Raw genomic sequence first — 11,463 nt, 5'->3', positions numbered from 1 at the left:
ATGAGCCAATCATTAGCGTGAAAGCATTTACGACATGGCGCGGTCGGCGAGAAAGGTCCATTTTTATTTTTGTACAATAAATGCACGCGGAGAATCAATCTCCGCATGCATTTATGACATACTTCTTGTACGTATAGTCTCGGTTAGCCGCATGCATTGATTGCACGCGGCAACCGACCAGGCACATTTGTAGTTATTAAAGTCATTTTATTTAATATATCCCACGTGCATTAAATGCATGTAGAAATCAACGCTGCGTATATTAAATAAAATGACAGTAAGCTCACCTCTTTTTTATTTTTTTATTTTGAAGGCGCTGACGAGGGCGACGTGGCTCATTTTTAACCATTCAAAGAGCATCGATTCACCAATGATTGGATTTTGGACAGCGACGTCTCAGAATGCGATTTGAGAAGGGGAAAACAAGAAAAAAATGCGGCAACCAATTAGAAAATGCCATTTCCTACCTTCTTGGAGGAGAGATAAATTAATCCTCAGTAAAATGACAATATCTTGAGATCTAGCCGTCCGATTGAGCTGAAATTTTGAGGGCATGTTTCTCTTTTACCCCTCAATGATCCCTATGGTTGGATCTTCAATAGAGGTATGGAAAAAGGCAAAATTCACTTTTTGAAGCTCTCCCCAAGGATTAGGCCAAGAAGGACACAGGAGTTGCTTTAGAAGTCAACAGATCTTGATTCTACATTCAATGTTGTAAGTTTATGATTTGTATTTTGAACTTCTTCTTGAGAGATTCTAAAACGCCTTGGCATGGGCAAAATGTACATGCCCTAGAAGTTGTTTTGAATGAAATTAGCATTGCAATTTGAGTCTGAGTCAAGATCTGATTTTTAATCTTTAGTTTTAAATAGATTTGGAATAATTCTGCATTTTTAGATTTTAAATTTAGGGTCGAATTCCACCTTTTCCCCAAATTCTTCACTTTCTCTCTCTAGGTTAATTCGTCTATTTTTTCTCCAAAAATTTTGAAATTGGTTGTTTAGAAATTTAACTCAATATATGAAAAACCAAATATAAAATTTCATCCAAAAATTCGTCCATCTTGAAGTCCAATTTTAAAATCCCCTTCTTGATTATTAATTCCCAATTTTAATTCATAAAAATTGTCTTCAAATTTTATAATAATTGGGAAATTAATAATTCAAATTAATCTGATCTTACAATTAAAATTATCATATCTTGAGTGTTTTGACCAAAAATATTAAATCAAAATTAAGTTTTTACCTAATTTTGATTAATATAAAACATCATTAAGTATAATTAGGGTCTATTAATTTAAAAATCAATTCATTCTTGAATTAATTTATTAAAAATTGGATACAATTCTTACGTGCTGCCTCCCTGTGGTCGACCCCTTGCTTTCTCTATACTCTGTATTTAGTGATTAAGGGTATTTATAAATTTTATTGTGTAAGTCTAAATGCTCAATCAACGACGTATTTACACACCATTTTTAGGCTTATCAGATATTTATAATGAAGTCCATGAATACGTGGAATGACATAGTGACTTATGATGAGACCATAATAGAGTAATCACTAGTTTTTAAATATGTATTTTTAATATTCCTATTCGATGGATAGTCGAGACGGACATCGAATTATCCAGATAGAATAGCACTATCTTATCCTTCTTATTTGATAAATATAACTGATCATGTGGCTAATAGTGTGGTGACACTAAGGATAGATAGTGAGTGCTCTTTTGAGAAAGAGTTCACTGAATGTCAATCAGATTGATTCATGTCATGGTTGTTTAAGTGATCCACTGAACGGAGACACCAAGGACATCTCGTGAATGAACGACTACAATTTGACTATGACTTACGAGCCTCTAATCATGGGATTCAAACAAGTCATAGCTTGGATGTAGTAAGAAGCTCAAAGAGATGATTGAGTGGTCAAGACAAGATCATCCGCCCTTGGTATAAAAGGAGATCAACTCAAGGAAGACGATGCAGAAAATCTCTGGCCAGGGTAGTGAGGATATTGGAAAAGGTGTTCTCCAATGATATCTGTTATGCATCAGTACTAATCACATGATGGATTAGGGTTTGACGATAATCCATACCCTAAGTCGTTTGAAAGTCTCGCACACATGATGGATTATACATATATGATAACCGATGACGGTACACGTTCCATGAGAGAGTTCAACACTACTCGGTATCTTCTAGAGCGAAGGGGTAGCTTGGCACCCCAAGGGCTGGAAACTTAAGCTATCGATTGATCCTTATTTAATTAATCTATTTATTGCTATAGTTAACTATAAAGTTGGTCAATAATATTTATTAGGCCATTAAAGTTATTCACTAGAACAATACATGGGGTTAGAGGGTAACACGCATAAGGTCATACGGGCATTGGTGAATATATTTTACTTTAAGGTTTTTTTAAAGAAAAACCTTAGGTGAAATATAAAGAGGGAAAGGACTCTCAATTTAAGCACCAAAGCCAGCCATATTTGAGAGCCCCTCCCTTTCTCCACTCTCTTCTCCACTCATCCAAGGCGAGCATCTTCATGGTGACAAAATCTTCTAAATTCTCAAGAAGAGTTGAAAAAGAAGACGTGAAGATCCAAGCGCCGAGTGATCGCGTGGATACTTCTAGAAGCCGGTCTTGGAGCAGAAAACTCAAGGGTGTAACGAGTTCCCCAAAAGGTATATTCAATCTTTTTTATTTTAAATATCAATTATGAATCGATCAACACGCTTCTGCACCCATGAAAACATGTTTTTTCATGGACAAACCAAATCACATAACCCAACATGTTTTACATTCAAACCCGAAAATATGCCTCTTCAATTATCTTTTTCTGAATGAAGAAAATAAGACGAGAAATCAGACCACCACAACCAGTTGTTTTTTTTACAATTTAATGGGCCTTATCACATGGTAAGCCATTAAACTCATTCAAAATGGTTTCTCACTTCAGATATAACATTTTTTATAATATCCACAATTTTTTTAATAAACCTAAGAATACTTTTAATTTATTAAATATAAATGCATCATATATTGCATGACATCTTCTCATATTGTCCTAAAAAATAACTTAGAAAACTTGATTGTTTCTTTAAAAAAATACATCTAATAGAAGTACTCGTAATATTGCATTTACTGAACCAAGTGATATCATCAAAAGATCATAAATAACATTCTCAATCAAATATATCAGTAATAATTTTTCCATATCCCAATGTGTTTTTACTTGGAGTTTTATTCAATTTTAGGTCATTCAAATAAAAAATTGTGATGTTAACTAATCATTAGTCATAGATCGGACCTTGAGTCTTCAACAAAATGCCTGAATCTCTGGTGATGAGTAAATTTCATCTCCACCAGGAATGATGGTTATGTAATTAATGAGTTGATTAAATGATATTTTTATAAAACATTTCATGTTTTATATGCTTATTACCATTCAAATTATCATGAATACATTCTTTAGAGATTGAAATTATTTTCTGCACTTCTAGAGTGAATTTGTCATTCAAATATTCTCAAATTGATGGTATTTTAACAGAATTTTCTTACATTGTTTCATAATTCAGAAAATGTTCTATAAATTGATTCAAACATTTTTAGCTGTTTAATATAGTGTTAATATGGTATTTTATCCAATATTTCCTAACACTAAATTGAAAGGGGAAATAATTTCATAAGTTGGAGAATAAATGGATTTATTTACATATTTTATGGGAATTTGGCGCATTCATTCTTATGTGCCAGCTGTCATGTTCTGATTCATTCAAATTACAACTAAGCATAGCTGCAGCAAATAATCGGCATCACCTAATTATTTCCTGAAGTCAATGATAGTGTTATGTTTTCAAAAACATTACCAGTTCTTCCTCAGGTCGCGCACAGCTTATAGAAAAAATATCTGCTTTTTCCAATAATAAATCCAGCTTCTCTGTCCTGCTATGCAACATCATAGGGTTCAAAAAGGAAAAATGATTTTTATTTTTCCAGAGTGTGTTTTGTTTTTTCCTGGTTTAACACATGATGTGATGTGATTGCATGTGGTCCTTAAAGACAGATTTCGAGGCAATCATTGCTGCTTTATGGCAAATTCAAGGACACATTTAAGAGAGTTATTTAACTAAATTAAATCATATGTTATGATGTAGAATCTTCAATAAATATAATGGTTCCCTAGCCCACTGATGATTCATAATGATATGAGACAATATTAAAATCCATGATTCCTCAAACTTAAAATGGTGGGATCCAACGATCAAGGAGTTATGAGCTAAAATTTTAAGGCAGTTATGCCATTTCACACTCTATCCATTTGCCACATTTGATCTATAAATTGACCTCCACATTCTTGGAAACAGGTACCCTTTTATTTTACTCCTAATTAAAATTAGCAAAGTGATTTTCTCATTCAAAATCTTGATTGTGTTCATTCTTATCTATGTGGGAAAGGATTGAAGGAGAAACAATCTGATTCAAACACATCAAGAAAAAAGCACCACTCAGCCTATTGGGAATGTGGCAACAAGGATAGTGTAATCTTCATTTTTTGCTTTCACATATTCATCATTTTTATTAGATTATTATTATTGATACCCGAAGTCTTCACCATCATGTAAGCCCCCATCAACTCTGGCATTTCACGTCACGTACCCACCTCCATCACAGTTGTTCCTCTCAATGGTAAATATGCAATATTTGCCCCTCTCTATCGCTTGCCAGCTCGTATCTGCCAACAAGTTTATCAAAATCAGCAGTGGTCTTCTTTTATTCCCTCCCAACTACTCACACTCACCTCCATCCACTGTCACTCAGCACTGCCAAAGCACCAGAAAAAGTAATTTCACTGTGAGTAAATAATATTTTCCATGTAAAAAAATTCAAACTATTTAACAAATTATACTATAAAAATTAAATGAATAAGTTTAATCAGTAAATATATATTCCTTATTTCTGGAATTATTTGTTGATTATTTTTTACCAATTTCAATTCATTGGAATGGGATTATTTATTCATAAAATAAATACACAATTTGAAAAATAGATATGAGAGCTAAAATTATTTTTTCAATGCTTGTTCTCCATGGATTGGAAGCATATTTTTATCTCATTATCCTTTCACAGAAACTAAAATGTAGCTTGCAATAATTACCCCAGGGCGAACTGGAAGGATTGGGGAATGTGGAAACATTAGTTAAGGGAGGGAGCCAAAGAGAGGAGAGCACGTGAAAGAGAAAGAGGGGGGCGAAAGAGAGGGAGAGAGAGAGAGGGATCTCGAGACAGGAATAGAGAGAGACCAAAAGAGAGAGAAAGAGAGAGAGAGGGATCTCGAGACAGGAATAGAGAGAGCCCAAAAGAGAGAGAAAGAGAGAGAGGGATCTCGAGACAGGAATAGAGAGAGCCCAAAAGAGAGAGAAAGAGAGAGAGAGGGATCTCGAGACAGGAATAGAGAGAGCCCAAAAGAGAGAGAAAGAGAGAGAGAGGGATCTCGAGACAGGAATAGAGAGAGACCAAAAGAGAGAGAGAGAGAGAGAGAGAGAGAGAGAGAGAGAGCGCGAGAAAGAACAGAGAGAGGACGGAGTAAAATTGAGAAATAGCGCAATAAAGAGAGAACGAGAGAGAGATAGGAAGTGAAATAGAGACAGAGCGAGACATAGATAGATAGAGAGAGAGAGAGAGGGAGAAAAAGAGAGACAGAGAGTAAGAAGGAGAGAGGGGGAGCCAAGGAGAGAAATGGAAGAGAGACAGAGACACAGATAGATAGAGAGAGAGAAGGATGAAGAGAAATAGAGAGAGGAGAGAGACCGAGACAGAGAGTGAAATCTGATGTTCATCCATTGCTATTCGTCATTCATAGCGGACCAAGAAACGCGACGCACGAACATTGTAAGAATTCTTGAAGCTTCTGTTCACTCAAGAACAAGAACGGAGGTAGAAGAAAAGGAGTAGAGAGAGAAGTAGAGATATAGAGAGAGAGGTAGTTTAAATCATTGAATCCGAAATTTTATTGATGAAACGTTGATTTGTATTAATAGTACTTAATAGTTGTTATCTAAAATTTTAATCCTAGCTGTTATAATTGTTATAACCGCTAGAACTAAATTCATCATATCCATTAGTTTGTTACCTATCTAGATTTAATCCTGACCATCTAATCCTCTTAAAGAGTATTGGGTACATGTCTTCCTTTTACTATATAATCTTCATTAAAATCTCTATTGGAAAGTCTTATGATATGTTTGTTCCTCTTAAAGAGTATTGGGTACGCGTCTAATCCATTAGTTTGTTCCCTCCGTTCTTCATCTTCATCTTCTTCGTGCTTAACAAATATAATGTGTCTAAGTTGGGGTTAACTTAATAAGTCACAGTTTTATTTTAATGAACATGGCTGAAAGGTCTTATGATATGTTGCACATCCGAATCACTGAGATTCAATCTGTCTGAAAAGCCCAATTAATCGTTCATTTGTGCTGCATTTCCAGGAACGTTCAAACAAATAAAACTGGAATTGTATCTCCATATAAGGTTTTCCCAAACGCATGAGTGATGGCATGTGTGAACCAAAAAATAAATAATGCCATCCCGACAAACTATCTACATTAATTAAGAAATAATCCATAGTACTATTGGTGTGTATTATATTCTTCCGTTTGTTGAAATTTCCAATAGTGACTTTGGGACAACGTGCCATCAAATACAGCCTCATCCTAGCCGAGGTTTGCTATCTTATTATTACCAAAACTTCATCCTAGCCTCAACCCTTCTTTCTTCAACCATTGTTTATTGCCTGCCAGTTTCTTCTCTTCGTCTACTGTTTCCAGTGAGCGAGAGATGATTAAGTCAAAGCAAATCCCCCATGAAGTTGTTTCTCTTTCATGTGGAAAAACGGATCGAGCTCCTTGAGCTGGTATTTGGAGTTTTAGGGTTAGGGGATCATCCTTCATCGTATCAAACTATTGTGTGGCATTATTAGGGGATTATTCATCTTTCAAAATGATCATTAGAGTAGATCAGATCTTATTTTTTTGTAGAAAATTCATGGATATCAGAATGTATTTTGATGAATATCTAATCTTATGGTTCATTCCTGTATGGACCTAATTATCAATGACCAGTTCTTCATTACCCATGAACCAACACTGTATCAAAAGTGATTATGAAATCAGAGAACATAAAATGTAAAAATCATACTTAAAGCATAGATTTAAACTATAAGATCTAGATTTTGAACTATAAGAAGCAAGAAAATTGATAATAATGCTTGTTTTCATACTAGGGATGAATGAGCTGAGAGTGAAACTTATTTATGGCAATATGAAAATTATTTAATTATGGATCTTATTTTCAAAAATAAAGGTGAAGGACGATCAGAGGCGAATGTGGTATTACTGCATCTATAACAAAGAATACAAATAATTTCACTTAATAAAAAATTGAGGTTAGAAAATGTTCCTTCATTCCTTTGGCTTTTAGTGAAAACTTACTATCTTTCTAGGAACTTCTAAAAACTTACTATGTTGAACTGGAATATTTAGTCACCTTATTGCCTCCCAGTTGACCATCGAATTTACCATGAGAAGTGGAACCCACCTGTGGGATAAATTTGGAGTTTCTTCTATTAATTTTGAGATCAATGATATTCATAACCCTCATTAAGGATCCAGATAGTAACCCTCACTAAGGAGGCAGATAGTAACCCTCATTAATGTATGTCCATTTCTACAGCCTAAGTAAGTGCTAAGCACATTATCTCTCAGGGACAAAATACTAGATATTTGAAGAAAATCAATTAATTCTTGTATAATTCCATCACAAATTCATGATTCAGCGAAGAAATGCTTGTTTCTTTCTTTGGTCAATGTTCGCATTGAGTCATTATTTTCTCACGACAAATAATAAAATGGTAGTACATATTAGAAAAACATTTTGTAAATTTATTTACTAATTAATTTTTTTTATTTTAAATCATCTAAAACATTTATGAATGTTATTTTTATTTGGACAAAGTATGTGTTTACTAATAGGCCTTTCAAATGCCCACCAAGTGGCAGGAACGTATGCTAACATGGATTGCATGATTCCAATGATCTTTATTTATGCTTTTTATGTGAAACATGCCATAAACTGTGTGCTTTTAATTTGATGCTAATGATATCATATAAATGGTCTCAATCCTTTACTTTTGTGACATGTGAAAATCTTATAGCAAATATTTTTTATCAGATATCAGTTATCTAATACTCGGTATCAGCCATTGCCATTATCTAGAGGATAATAAGATATACCCCAATATCTTCCTCTAAAATGCCCATAATCACATGTATAAACTAATTTTAGCGTTTAATGATCATTTAGTTTTTGTCCACCTAATAAGATCCTGAATATAAAATATTCAGAGAAGTTAAATTCAGAATCAATCAAGTTTGAGTGATGATTAAATAACAGTATTAATAGATTCATTAATAGGATGGAACTTAAATTGTTTCAGTTTTTAGAGAGATATTCTAAATTAAAATAAGTTGAAAATGCCTCATTAAAATTAACAACAAATTGCTGTGAAACACTGTTCTCTTAAAACCTAAAATAAATAGATATCAATCATTGAATCATATTCCTATTTAAAATTATATACTACATCAAATTAGATTCCAGATTTAAGAAATAGCATACCTTCAATCAGGTCCCAAATGAAGTAAACAATCAAATCTTAATTAGATTAATAAGCAAATCAAAAGCCTAAGTTAAATATGATTGAAAATTATTTGGCACGCCGATGCGCCACTTGCGTGTCATCCTCAGTTTGTACCACACCATGTGCGCCTCACTGTAGCCCACTTGCTTAGAAGCAACACACCCCACCTCTGGGAGCAACACGGTCTCCCCTTGGACACTTTACTCGAGGTTCAGACTACGCCCCTCGACTCCCACTCTGATGATGCTATCTGGACTCTCACACCACATGGTGCCTACACGTGTCGCTCCTCTTGGGAGCATTACCGCGTGAAATCCCCCCCACAGGCCTGGGGTCCGTGCATCTAGCATCCAGCGATTCACACACGAGTCTCCTTTTTCTTTTGGAGACTCTTACACAGAGACCTCCCGACGGATGATTGCGTGACTCGCATAGGCTATTCCCTTAGTTCACAATACCATTGCTGTCCCACCCACCCTCACGCGGAGACGGTTGACCACCTCTTCTTCCATAGTGAGACAGCAGTGGCATGTTGGCGCCTCATTACCGATCGCCTTCGACCTCTTACCCCGTCTAAGTGTTTTGGCAAGTTTATCCTCTCGCCAACTCGCTCTGCACGGAGCCCCATCCTCCCTATCACCATAGCTTACCTGCTACGGGAGATTTGGAAAGGGCAAAATTCCTCTCATTTTGCAGGTACACCCATGCACGCAGTGGACATCATGCGACGAGTTCAGTTGTGGCTTCGACGGATTCATCCTCTTCTGCCCCCCCCCGAGTTGGCCGATCAGAGTTCGCATGTGGGCTCCTCCGTTCCATTGGGATCTCAGTGTCCCCCGCTGTGACCCGCATCCAGTATTGAGTTGTCCATTGGCGTCCACCGCCCATAGGCTTTCTCAAACTGAATGTAGATGGTGCGGCAAAAGGGAACCCAGGGCCCGCTGGGGGCGGAGGCATCCTTCGCGATCACACAGGGAGTTTCCTTTTTGCCTTCTCTTCATTTTATGGAGTACAAACTAATACGGTAGCCGAGGCTATGGCGATACGCGATGGTCTCCTCCTCTGTGAGGAACGGAAAGAACCTTCATAATATCGTCGTGGAATCGGACTCACAACTATTAGTTGATATGCTTCATACAGGCACATGCTCTCAATGGCGACTGCATCGAACGTGGAGAGACATCACGCGGTGCCGCCCGCGCATCGCGTGCTTTCGTCATCAGTTGAGAGAGGGAAACCAGACAGCTGACGCCCTTGCCAACCATGCGGTACAAGCTCGCTCCCCCTCTTCACTTTTCCATTCTTGGCAGGAGCTTCCACCCATGGCCCGAGGATGCCATCGACTCGATCGTCTGGGCCTGCCCTCCCTCCGCATACGCCGCCTCCACGTGATGACAGGCCTGCGAGATTGGAGGATCGCCTGGAGCGCCGGCGTTCGAGGCGTGGACCGCGCCCGCATCAACTCGAGCATCACGACTAACTACCCCGAGCACCCATGATGGCGACGATGACCCTCCCCCACTAGAGCGCCACCAAGCGCTACAACGACCTCGTGGAGGCGCTTCGGAGAGATGGCGACGACCCACTTCCTCGAGCGTCCGCGACGTACCACTCATGTACCTTTTCTTTTCCCTATGTATGGGCGTGGACGAGTGGGATCCGCGTGTAATTGGGATATATATACTCGATCCACGCCCACAAACACTTAAAAACAAAAAAAAACAAAATTAAAGAAACAGCCTACGTTCAATCAGAATAAAATGAAGGAATATCCTACACTCATTCATAATCCAAATTAAAGATATTTTTGTGGCCCAAATTATCAATGGTGAATACATTTTAGAATATAATCCTTAGCAGAGGATAGGTGATAACTCAGATTTTGGGGTGGATTAATGATTAAGTAATCATTAATTACAGTCATTTAGGTAATATGAATTAGAACAACAATATTTATAAACCTTACTAGCCTAGGGAGAGTAAAGGTCGATCCTCAGAGAGCAAAGTAATATTTAGTGAACTTTCAGTTTAAAAATATTTTTTTGGTAGATTTGCATAAGTTTGTTTCATACTTATAATTTATTGCCTATAAAGCAAAGTAACTAGATTTACTAAAATTATAATTAAGAAATTTTATCTAGATGAAAATTAATGCTAGAAGGAATGTTAGACAAAGTATGATTTTTGGGTATTTTAAAGTTTTTTTAGGGAATTATTTAAGATTAATAATAAAGAAAAAATAAAGAAAATAAATTTAACATTGTAGATGTTGGAGGCGTTGGAACTGTCTGGATGTTGGCTATCTGCTCTAGGACTAACCTGCAGGCAAAGGTGAACAGAAAGGGATTAGAGAAAATAATAGTGATCAAACCTCTTTGTCACACCCGCCAAGGCCCAAGGCGATCAAAGACTCTTCCACTTCTCCAGCAGCTCTTGCTCTAGAATGCCCCTGCTCTACCCAAGTCTCACTAAAGGTAAGAGGACTTAAAGAATAATTACACACATGCCCCTAAATCTTGGATTTAGATTGAAACAAGACTATTACATTGGATTGTAAGGGCTTTATATAGGGAAGAGAGAGAAATGATGACCCTTCGATCTCCCAAAGCCTTGAATGGTCCAGATCTTTTCTACAGCCTCAATCCTGGTGAAGAGTTATTCTCTAATCAGGTTTGAGTCCTCTGATTTCTCCTCATTATGGTCTCTCTCACTTGGCTTTCCTTTTTTTGAAGATTTGGCCTTAATGAGATTAAAGGCTCATTAAAGGCA

Source organism: Wolffia australiana, chromosome 13, assembly GCF_029677425.1.
Source record: "Wolffia australiana isolate 7733 chromosome 13, ASM2967742v1".
NCBI lineage: Eukaryota > Viridiplantae > Streptophyta > Magnoliopsida > Alismatales > Araceae > Wolffia > Wolffia australiana.
The sequence above is the reverse complement of the archived record's forward strand: the minus strand, read 5'-3'. Positions refer to the sequence as shown.